Source organism: Schistocerca gregaria, chromosome 2 (genome assembly GCF_023897955.1).
Source record: "Schistocerca gregaria isolate iqSchGreg1 chromosome 2, iqSchGreg1.2, whole genome shotgun sequence".
NCBI classification, from domain to species: Eukaryota; Metazoa; Arthropoda; class Insecta; order Orthoptera; family Acrididae; genus Schistocerca; species Schistocerca gregaria.
Genome location: NC_064921.1, coordinates 524559639 through 524571480, shown reverse-complemented (window position 1 = coordinate 524571480; position 11842 = coordinate 524559639).

Here is an 11842-nt window from a genome sequence, read left to right as displayed (position 1 = left end):
ACACTGTTGAGTGGAAATTTGCAAAATATGTCAGGAGGTCGATACGCTTGTTTCCAAGATTACCTTCTGTATGAAGAAGAAAAGTAGCTGAACATAATTGTTTGAGATGCTCAGTAATATGCTTTTTCCGGTTCAGGTATTCCTGTCAAAGACCTTGCAGGATAGCATCGCTGTGGCCAAAACTTTTTTCTTCAGAGGTCAAGAGGGACGAGCTTTTCGTTGTTATGGGGGGGGGAGGGGGGAGGGGGGAGAGGGAACTTAAAGGGATGTGATGCCATCTTGCACACTGCAGTTACGTACTCAGTCCAATATAGATTGATATTCTGGTGGAACGACTTAGAGGAACTTGGGAAAACGTAAATGAGGATGATCCAGAGAAGACTGGAATCCCGACCCTCCAGAGTATTAATTCATTATTGAAAGCACAGTGGCTCGTTGGATAAGGATGTGTCATATTACGAACCCAAAACTCCGAAGCTGAACACACAGATGGTGGAAGGGTTTTTCTGTCACTTACTGCTTCTTTCACTTCTGACAGATAGTCTGTCAAAGGGAAAATTTCCCAGATGGACACTGATTGATTTCACGTTAAGTTGTTGGTCGCCCAGTGACTGGTTGGATAATCCAGTCGAAAGGTTCAAGAAGGTCAAGGAATAAGGAGCATTCATAGTAAAGCACTGCAATGTTGAAAGTCAACTTCCATTGCAAACATTCCATGATGTCAGTCTGTTGTTTATACCGAAGATCGGGCACTGAAATGCTTGCTGTCTTAGGAGGGGAGGGGGGGGGGGGGGGGTAACGTCAAACGGTCCGACTTGGAGCAGGAAAGGCACCACAGGACATTTTAATTTCTACTGTCTATACTTTAACAAATAAATTCATAAAAACTTGTCAGCATCACCTCGAAGGAATGAGGACTCACAGTCATAGCAGTGCAAGTTCAAAAACATAGCAATATACCTTTTTCTTTACGTGTGAAATTTCATCATTTTTTCACTTACTACTGGCTGCATTTGTTTCTGTAGGTACACGTTTCTTGCTAGGTAAGAGAAATTCTTCGATGAATTTTGCACAACATACAAGCAGTACTTACAGGTGTATGAAACTCTAGAATTTTCCAAATCTGTTAAAAACTGTAGTAAAAATTGAGATAACTAATTATAAAATTTGGGTTTTTTCTAAACATAAAGTTTAAAATGTAACAGTTCATTAATTTTTTCATAAATTAAATAAACTCTAGAATTTCATACACATGTAACTATGGTTTGTATGCTGTGCAAAATTCATCGAAGAATCTTTCTTACTTAGGGAGAAAAGTGTACTTATAGCAACAAAGGCAGGGAGTAGTAAGTGAAAAAATGACGAAATTTCACATGTAAAAAAATGTATTTTGTTACGTTTTTGAGCTTCCACTGGTATGAGTATGGATTCTGAATCCTTCCAGATCATGCTTTCAAAGTTTAATGAATTTATTTGTAAAAGTATAGGCACTGGAAATTAAAATGTCCTGTGGTGCCTCTCCTGCTCCAAGTCGGCCCGTTTGACGTCCTACCCCCCTTAAATCGACTGAGCTATTCTGCAAGAAAGGAAATACATCGATAAATAGTTACGAAATACAAGTTTTTGTTGTTGTGGCCTTCAATCCTGAGACTGGTTTGATGCAGCTCTCCATGTTACTCTATCCTGTGCAAGCTTCCTCATCTCCCAGTACCTACTGCAACCTACATCCTTCTGTATCTGTTTAGTGTATTCATCTCTTTGTCTCCCTCTACGATTTTTTCCCTCCACGCTGTACTCCAATACTAAATTGGTGATCCCTTGATGCCTCAGAACATGTCCTACCAACCGATGCCTTCTTCTAGTCAAGTTGTGCTACAAACTTCTCTGCTGCCCAGTCCTATTCAATATCTCCTTATTAGTTATATGATCTACCCATCTAATCTTCAGCATTATTCTGTAGCACCACATTTCGAAAGCTTCTATTCTCTTCTTGTCCAAACTATTTATCGTCCATGTTTCACTCCCATACATTGCTACACTCCATACAAATACTTTCAGAAATGACTTCCTGACACTTAAATCTATACTCGATGTAAACAAATTTCTCGTCTTCAGAAACGCTTTCCTTGCCATTGCCAGTCTACATTTTATATTCTCTCTACTTCGACCATCATCAGTTATTTTGCTCCCCAAATAGCAAAACTCCTTTACTACTTTAAGCACCTCATTTCCTAATCTAATTCCCTGAGCATCACCCGATTTAATTCGACTACATTCCATTATCCTTGTTTTGCTTTTGTTGATGTTCATCTTATACGCTCCTTTCAAGACACTATCCATTCCGTTCAACTGCTCTTCTAAGTCCTTTGCTGTCTCTGACAGAATTACAAAGTCATCGGCGAACCTCAAAGTTTTTATTTCTTCCCCGTGGATTTTAATACCTACTCCTAACTTTTCTCTTGTTTCCTTCACTACCTGCTCAATATACAGATTGAATAACATTGGGGATAGCCTACAACCCTGTCTCACTCCCTTCCCAGCAACTGCTTCCCTTTCATGTCCCTCGACTCTTACAACTGCCATCTGGTTTCTGTACAAATTGTAAATAGCCCTTCGGTCGCTGAATTTAGCCCTGCCACATTCAGAATTTGAAAGAGAGTGTTCCAGTCAACATTGTCAAAAGCTTTCTCTAAGTCTACAAATACTAGAAACGTAGGTTTGCCTTTCCTTACTCTAGCTTCTAAGATAAGTCGTAGGGTCAGTATTGCCTCACGTGTTCCGATATTTCTACGGAATCCAAACTGATCTTCCCCGAGGTCGGCTTCTACTAGTTTTTCCATCTGTCTGTAAAGAATTCGCGTTAGTAGTTTGCAGCTGTGACTTATTAAACCGATAGTTCGGTAATTTTCACGTCTGTCTACACCTGCTTTCTTTGGAACCCAACAATTTCCTTTATTGAAAGTAATGTGACTTACTCCTAGACTCTTTGCTGAAGGAGAGAAGTTAATACTTTTCCATTTTGCTGTAGAGTGCTTCCAATGACTGTAGCTCCACTTTCAATGACGGCGACGGAACCCGAAACTGTGATCTCCCATTTTCAGGACAGAGGCTACAGTAGTCACTCAGGCACGCCAGAAAACCGGACGCCGCCATGTAGGCCATCGGATTCTCGGAGTGAACGCGGAAGTAAGCTGTGTGGCGGGCGTCGAAGCCGAGTCCCACCGGGGCGGCGGCGGGCCCTAAGCGCGGGCGAGACCTTCACCCCGGTGCTGGAGCGCGCCGCGCGTCCAGCGGCTGCTGGCCCGAGCCGGTGTGCTGGATGCAGTTTCCAAAATGTAGGTTAATGTTCCAGCGGGGCTGCGCCCCCCTCCCGCCGGCTCGCCTCGGCCCCCTCCACGAGGCCACAACCCGTAACGCCGTAGCGTAGCGGTCTGGGGTGCGCTGGCGCTCGCGGCCCGGTAGTAGGGGGCACGTCTTCGGCCCACGAGCAACGTCCCGTTCTGGAGGCCCGCGCGCGCACGCCACCGCGCCCGCACGACACCCGGTCCGCGCTCGCGGTGACAGTGGACAGTGCTCGCAGAGATCCCCTTCCGGAAACGTTACGAGTGATTACCGAGTGACTCTGTGCTCGAGTGTGACTGTACCAAAGAAACACGCCTCCTGATGAAGTACAAACCCGTTCGGACACTGTGTTCGCGATAGACGAGGGAAGGAAGCCTTGACACCCCTACCAAAGTTCCGACGGCCGGTGTGATCCGTACTGAAACTGGACGCTAGTGATGTTCCGCGAACTGGTGAAGAACTCTGGACTACGGACAACGCGCTCGCACAGGATGGGTGTGTGTGTATCGAGCTAACGCGCCGCTGCCGACCGGCCGCCACACTAGTGCCTGCAGAAGTGTGTGCTGCGAGCGCCCACCGCAACTCTTTGGGATTTACGACGCGACTCAGCGACGCGCCGAAGACTTATATCCAATACTCGGGATTTCTGTGAAGAGACACCTGCCAACTGTGATCGGTACCGTGAGTTAACTTTTGAGGCAAATCCAAAAAAAAAATCACACACCCACAAGCAAAACACACATACCCACATATATTGTTTTCTTTTTTTTGTGTCACCATGTCCGCTTTTCACACTTGTCTGAGAAACATCTTGAAATGGCTTCCCCAGAAAATATCAGCCTGGTAAAAAAAAAACTCGGCTGAACGAATGTTGTTTATAGTTTCCGATGGCAGCCCGCAATAATGGGAGCCACGTTGTGTAGCAGTCGGCAGTCGCAAACAGGTAATGCGCTACAGAGAGCATGCGTGCTTCGCCGTGTTTCGCAGTGCTGGGCTGTCGGAGGAAACCCCTGCTCGGATCCGCCTGCATTTGCAGACGCCCGTACCGGGGTGACGGCGGACGGCTCGGGAAGCGCCGAGCGCTTCGCACCGCTCGACCCAGCCGCATAACGGTAGACGCCTGGACTCAGGTCGACCAGCGCCGGCGCTGCCTCGCCTCACCTTGTCTTATCTCCGCAGGCCGAAGCGCGCCCGACGCCTCCGACAGCCGACGTACTGATCCGAGACACGGCGAAGCTCTTTGCGACGTAAAACCAAGAAATGTGTCGAACTTCGGGCCTCTGTCTGTTTCGGCCGTCCGACGGGGAAATCTTGATTCAGTATCTCTCTTCTTCTTCAAACGTAAATAAACACGCGCGCGCACACAACCATGTTTCTTCAGTTTCTGTAACTACTGCCTTCTGGTTCTTACAGTGTTTCTCTTCCTCTTTTCTTACGCTATCGTACATAAATGTTGTTAACCCACAAAGGAACAAGTACACTGTTGATTTTTACTGAAAAAAGCGATTTACTTATGACTGCTCATTTTGTAAATAAAATTTATTTTCCGAAATGTAGGGGACCGCTTTGTTCACTTTCTGGACATAGCCGATGTACTTATGATTTGTGGATCATACTACATTACAGTAAGAGGGCTGCTATGAATCCTTGCTTTAACGCTCTCAATTTTATATTATATCCCTCGTAAGCCACCCAGCACTGGATTCGTCATTAAGTGAAATCAGTCTTAATAAAAGTAATTGTCAGGTGAGCTTCCGTTTTGTTTCGTTTCGATTAAACGATATGCTTCTCTCTTTGCATAATAGCTAAATCGATTTAAGATTTCAATACCTGATCTTCGGTACAAACTACTGAGTGGCTTCATGCAATGTTTACAGTGCGAAACTGGCTCTGAACACTACAGTGCTTCACTGGGTGTTGTCCTTATTCCCTTGTCTCTCTCCAACCTCTGATCTGGCTTATTCAAATAGTTGCAGGAAGACCTACAATTTGACATGGAGACAGGGGCCATCTTGGCAATTTTATGTTGACAGTGAAAGAAGCATTAAGTGAAAGAAAAATCCTTCGAGCTTCTGTGGTTTGGTGTTATCGCACCTGCCTATACACTGAAACAACCTGTGTTTTCAGTAATGAATCCACATTCGGGAGGAGCGGAATTCCAGTCATCTTCGGACTACCCTCATTTATGTTTTCCCAAGTTTCCTTAAGTCACCCCACCAGAATGTCAACATTTTTTGTCGATCCTCCCACCACCGTTCTCCGGTAGAAGAAGTCTTTCATCACTAATGACTTCGATGTCAACACCATATTAAGCTTTTCCTTATTTGGCGTATGTAGTAATCATCGTACTACCGCGCGCTACAGCAGCACAACATGTTGCATGTAAAAAGTGTAAGAGTGCATCTTTCTTCAACAGCTTAATTAATTATAGAGACAAGGTGTGCATTGCTGCACTAATTACTAGTCCGCATGCCAGGAATTCGTTTCCATTCTATAGTTTTGAGGCAACTACATATATGCGACTATGCAGATCACAAAATATCAGAAAATGGAAATAAATTATAGGAATTCAAAGAGATTCGTTTGGAAAACTGAAGCAGTTATTCTCTTTTGCATCTATATTTACATTGCTACTGACTTACGATGCCATGATTTAGGGTCTATTAAAGTTAGTTTAGTAGTGATCTAATTGACCTGCATGTTTAAGTGGGCTGCTTATTCCCGCATATACAGTGCAATACGAATAGAGACATAACGAGCAATCTGGATAAGTAGGTGATCGTTCTTCTGTCGTGTGGCTTGTATAGTTGAAGCAAAAGTATAGACTTTCAGGACGGCAAAGTTCTCAGCATTTCTAAGAATCTGTTTCCCCTACGCCAGTGCGACGTGAAAGTGTCAGTGTCGACAATGGATTTTGCTTCCTCCTTGTCTGGAGAGAAATGTAACGCAGACACCATGAACGTTAAACACTGAAAAGTTCGAGTGAGTGCCGTCGCCACAGTGTTCTTTAGAGATGGATACGGAGGACGGGGAAGGAAATAGTGATCGTAGCCTTTTTTAGGGACATGTCAGTATTTCACATTTAATGGTTTAGATAAACTAGAAAGCGTAAATGGGGATGGCTGGGCAATGATCTGAACTCCTCTTAGGATTTGAATCTATCTCCTCTTGCTTACGACTACTGTGTCTTGAGAAAATGCGCCTTCCTTCTCGACAGTCTCAAAGAGGAGTGTCTCGTGAAAGACGGAGCGCCCGCCCGGCGCTGTGCACTGTTGGTGTTGGTGTTAGTGTTTCCGCGGCCGCCGGCCCTTGCACAACTCCGTGGCGTGAGAGCGCCCTGTCTCGGCTACTCTCCTGCGCCCGAGTCTGCCTCTGCTCGCGGTCACACGGCCCCCTAGCGGGCTTCTTGCCTTCACTCTGTCATTCGCCTAAACACACTTCTGTGGTTAGCAGCTACGAACGTTCGAAACGTTTACACCTTTTGAGCTCGTGTTGAAAGTGCTGTAGAGATCAACAATTAACTTTCACAACAATACTTTCCCGCATTTTTCCATTTGAAGTAAATTATAATAGCAAGTAACATCCAGAATGAGATTTTCACTCTGCAGCGGAGTGTGCGCTCATATGAAACTTCCTGGCAGAGTAAAACTGTGTGCCGGACCGAGACTCGAACTCGGGACCTTTGCCTTTCGCGGGCAAGTGCTCTATCAACTGAGCTACCCAAGCACAACTCACGCCCCGTCGTCACAGCTTCACTTGCCCGCGAAAGGCAAAGGTCCCGAGTTCGAGTCTCGGTCCGGCACACAGTTTTACTCTGCCAGGAAGTTTCAGCAAGTAACATGCTTACCAAACATCTGGTGGCAAATTCAGCTGAGATGTAACAGCTGAAACCAGTCACAGCCTACAAGAAGATCGCTGGTCGGATTTCACAGACGGAGGCTTTTCTTTTTGCTTTGGTTATCCAATATCTATACTAGACAAGTGTGCAAACATTCGTTCTTAAATCTTATTTTCTTCGTTTCTTTGATGCCTTACTGGAGATATTCTAATTTTTGTGTACATGCAGTAATGATCTCGAGTGAGTAACAGTTTCACATAAATAACACAATTTTTCCTCTTTGGTCTGTAGTAGTTGTTTCATCCATACGCAAACCTAATTATCATGTTTAAACGCTAATGTAGCTGTTGCAGCAATTTTCGTCTTTTGGAGCCATATTTTCAATGCCACTGACTTACGATTCCATTATAAATCATGACTTCAGTTTTCTGTTGATTCTAGGATTGTTTCGTGGCTCTTTATCTAATGGCCCTCCCTGCCTCAACCCTTACCAGTGCAATATTTACTGTTCTTGAAATATTCAAGTTGCACCGACGTTAAGATCCCGTATTCTACTGTAGGCGTCCCTATAAATGGTGAACTCGTTTTCCACTTGGAGGTAGACAATGGCATACCTAGGGGATTCCGTGCCTAATGAAGTGGTGTTCAAACCTACTTTTGTGGTGGCAAAAGTTTTTTTCTTAATAGTATTATGATAAGCATAATTTTCCAGCTTCTTGAACCAACAGTTTTTTTCGTGGACTGTGTCCTCATCATAACCATAAGGTATGTGGCCTCAATTTGCCGTCCTCGTAATTTCACGGAAAGCTTTCTGTATAAGAGGGGTGCAACTGGAGCTCCACAGACTGTGCAACCATCTGCAGTAAAATGATTTTTTGTCCTATTCACTTGCGGTTAATACCATTGTCTGTGTGTGGTCAATAAGTGACTCAACTGTCAATGTGATCGGTAAAGTGCAGTAATTACTATCCGTAAACACGACAAGATCTGATTAAATAAGCAGATGTAACAGACTGGCCTTTAATTACAATTCGACAACCGGAAGAGCATAAAGTCATAGTGTTTCTTGATGTTAAGAGATCCAGCTTGCGCTCGTAAGGCTTCGCATTCGGCTGCAACAAGTAGACAATGCTCTCCATCTCTTTTGTCATAGATCCATCAAAAGACGTATTCCATTGATCTGGTGCTACTCAGGGAAAACGTACAGAGGATGTGATACGAACTCATCTCGTATGTTTTCACTACTGCGATTTCTCCATCTATAACTTGTTTCTATCTTCAGAACCCAACTACCACTCATGAATGTCAGTGTATGATTCCTTATTATCTCCTCACGATCAACATTTGTGAGAGATGTTTCTCGTTATCGTTTTAGTGTAAGAGTTTAAAAGCAGGTATACATATCTCATAGCCTGATCCTGTATTGGCATGTAACTGATCGACTAAATACCATTATCAAAGTATGGAACAGTTTCATAACAGTTAATTATTTATGTGTTCACTTGAGATGTCTTGTCATTCATTTACAATCTTGCTTGCTCTTGAGATTCATTCCGGTAAAGCGAAAACGTGTATCCCTAATTATGGCTTTCGTTTAATCTTGATGTTTGTTTTTTATCACCAGGACACAGCTCCGATTAGTTTGTAAAGTCTTCAATGGGTAGGCGCAGTACACACATCAATGACAAATCCACGTATTCCCAAAATCTGTTGTTCGTCGTTCTACTGATGAAACCCGGAAAATAATGTTCCCTTTTTCCTAATACAAATATTATGTTACTTAACTTATTTAAAAATATAGTTTTCTGGAATAGTCCGTGTTGTGTGCACATGGAAATATGAAGTTCAATTTCCGGTTTACACTAAGTTGTTTTCCAATTATTCGACGTTAATTCTGAGTCTGCCAAGAATTTGCAGTTCTGGGAAGTAAGAGACCAGTCACAGTTCGGACAATATTGTAGTCTTTCGCAAAGTTCTGTTAAATGAGCACTGGGTATTCAGGCTGCTGTCGAACTAATAAGGGGATTATTGAAGGAGGCGAGGTACTGGCAGATGTAAAGTTGTGAGGACGGAGCGGGAGTCGCGCTTGTGTAGCTCAGTTGGTAGAGCACTTGCCCGCGAAAGGCAAAGGTCCCGAGTTCGAGTCTCTCAGTTTTAATCTGCCAGGAAGTTTCTCATTCTGAAGGGGATTCTTGTTACACGCAGAAAATATACGATTTTTTTTCTGTAGTGTCAGAGTGTTTCGAATCAACCAAAACGCCACGAGATTCCTCCTTCTCATTGTTTTGAGAAGAGATTATTTCTTAATACTGAAAGAAGGTACAATCATTAAAGAAATTTCTGTAATAACTTATCTCTGTGTAAGATGTTTTGGGATACTTACATGATTATGTTGTCTATGATTAATGGTATCATAGAATAATATTTTTCTTCGCTGTGTCCTTTCGATGACGGCGATCTCACCGAACATTTATCTTATATACTGATATACTGTAGTTAACTCTTCCACTGATTTCGGGAGGAAGACGTTCCGACAGCGTCGTCCAGAGAAGCGTCAGAGCCTACAGTCGGCTATAATTGTTTGAAATAGAACCTCAGGTCACCAGAGGAAGAGCCCAACCTACGGTTGCTACGTTGCCTTTCTCTTAAAAGGACAGAAAAAAAGGTTGTTTGAATGGAGATTTCCTTCCCCTGCACGTTGAGGTCATCACAGGCACAGAAACAGTTCCGTTCAGGAAGAAAGAAGTGAGGAAACGTTCGTGGCCTACGTTAAAAACTATTCTGGCGTTCGCTGACAGAGTTTTAGAGGAGAGACAGGGAACTTAGTGTATGGGAGGAGGCGGAAGGGGGGGGGGGGGGGGGGAATCAAAGAGCGACTTGCTTCACGGCGTTCCCGAATGCCAATATGTGAATAACTGTGTCGCAGGAGAGTTGCAGAGAGGTATTGCCTAATTCAGTAGGACCCTTAATAATTACTTATAAGGTGCAGTGGTTGAACGGCTGTGCGTTTCGGCGAAACTTCAGTCCCACAATCTACCAGAGTCCGTTTTCCGAATATCTTCCCAACCGAAATTCCTGCCGATCTGGTGATTGGAACAACTTAAGGTACTAGTACGCATATTTTGCTTCCGTACTGGGCTGGTCGACACCCTGTTTAAACTTGTATTAGGCTGTAATTGATTTCAAATACATGTTCAGTTGTACTACCTAAGTTTCTCCGCAGTTTCGAGAAATCATTGCTGAAACATTGGTCTCTGAAGAAGATAATGGTCAAATCCCACGTGAACAATCGCTTTTCACTCGCAATAAAAATAGATTACGTTAGCTTCTAACTTTCATTTGATGTCGAGACCATTTGAGACAAAACAGTAGCTCCGGCGGAGGAAGACAGTGATAGGACTCAGTCATAGCTATTTGCTCGAGATATTAATGGAAACCACGGATTACCTGAGCCAGGGTTACGAGACAGGCATTTGAACATTCCTCCTCAGGAATAGGAGCTCATTGTTTTAAAGGACAGTAATATCTTTTCCCGTTGACACTCTTCAAAATCACTGTACGATCTTGGCTTCGTTGCTGTTTGGTATGTGTTAGAGAACAAATCCAGAAGTACAGGGACTCGATCCTCTATTGTTCCTAGCATTTTTCTTGCGATGAACGTTACATTCATCTCTGTAAATGTGAATGTATCAACTTATAATGGTGTCTGGAATCTATGGCAAGGGAGGTGGAGGGGGTGGAGGGGGAGGATAAGGAGGTACTGAAAGGGCCACAACCCTAGTAACGTAGATGTCAGTCTTTACTTTGAGGATAGCTTTACCAACATAGGTTTAAAAATTTCAGCTTCGTCGCTAGAGCCCAAGGCACTTCTTCATGATGCTTCAGTACGATGATGCAAAATGTCCTTGCATACGATGCGAAAATGTACCTCACTTTTCTCCCATGCTTCTTACTTACAGTGGTTGGACAAAAATGCAATACCACATACACAACACATTACCGTGCCTAATGTGGTGTTGAAAAACCGTTGACATTCAGAAAAACTTACAGTCGTCTCAGATTAGATAAATAAAGGTCCTGTGAGGTTTTTAAGCGAATGTTATACTACTGCCCTTGCAAAATAGTAGCATGTTGAGGTATCAGTGTTGGAAGTGGACAGCGATCACGCACCCATCTCTTCATATAGACCACAAAGGCTGAATAATATTAAGATCTGGAGACTGTGATCGCTAGGGGAGATGTGATAATTCGTGAGAAATTCTCGTGTTCACAAAACCAGTCATGATCGACGCTGCGTGAGTAGGCTACCTTCCCTCTTGGAACACAGCATCGCCATTGAGGAACAAACAGTGTATCATGATTTGGTAAGCCAAAATGGTCAAATGATCCTTGGCAGTAATGCGATCTTTCAGGGTGCCACGAGCCCATGGAAAAGCACGACATAACTGCCCAAATTGTCACCGAACCCCACCATATGTAACTCTTTGGACGTAAACTCGACCAGAAGTTGTAAAAAGCGCGGAAAAAGACTCATCCGATCAAATGATATTATTCCATTGCTCCATATTCGAGATTTTATAGCTTCGGCACCATTTTTCCCTATTACAGGGCATCTGGAATTACAGCTCGCCCCGTAATTTCCAGCTTGTGGAGTTCCCTTCG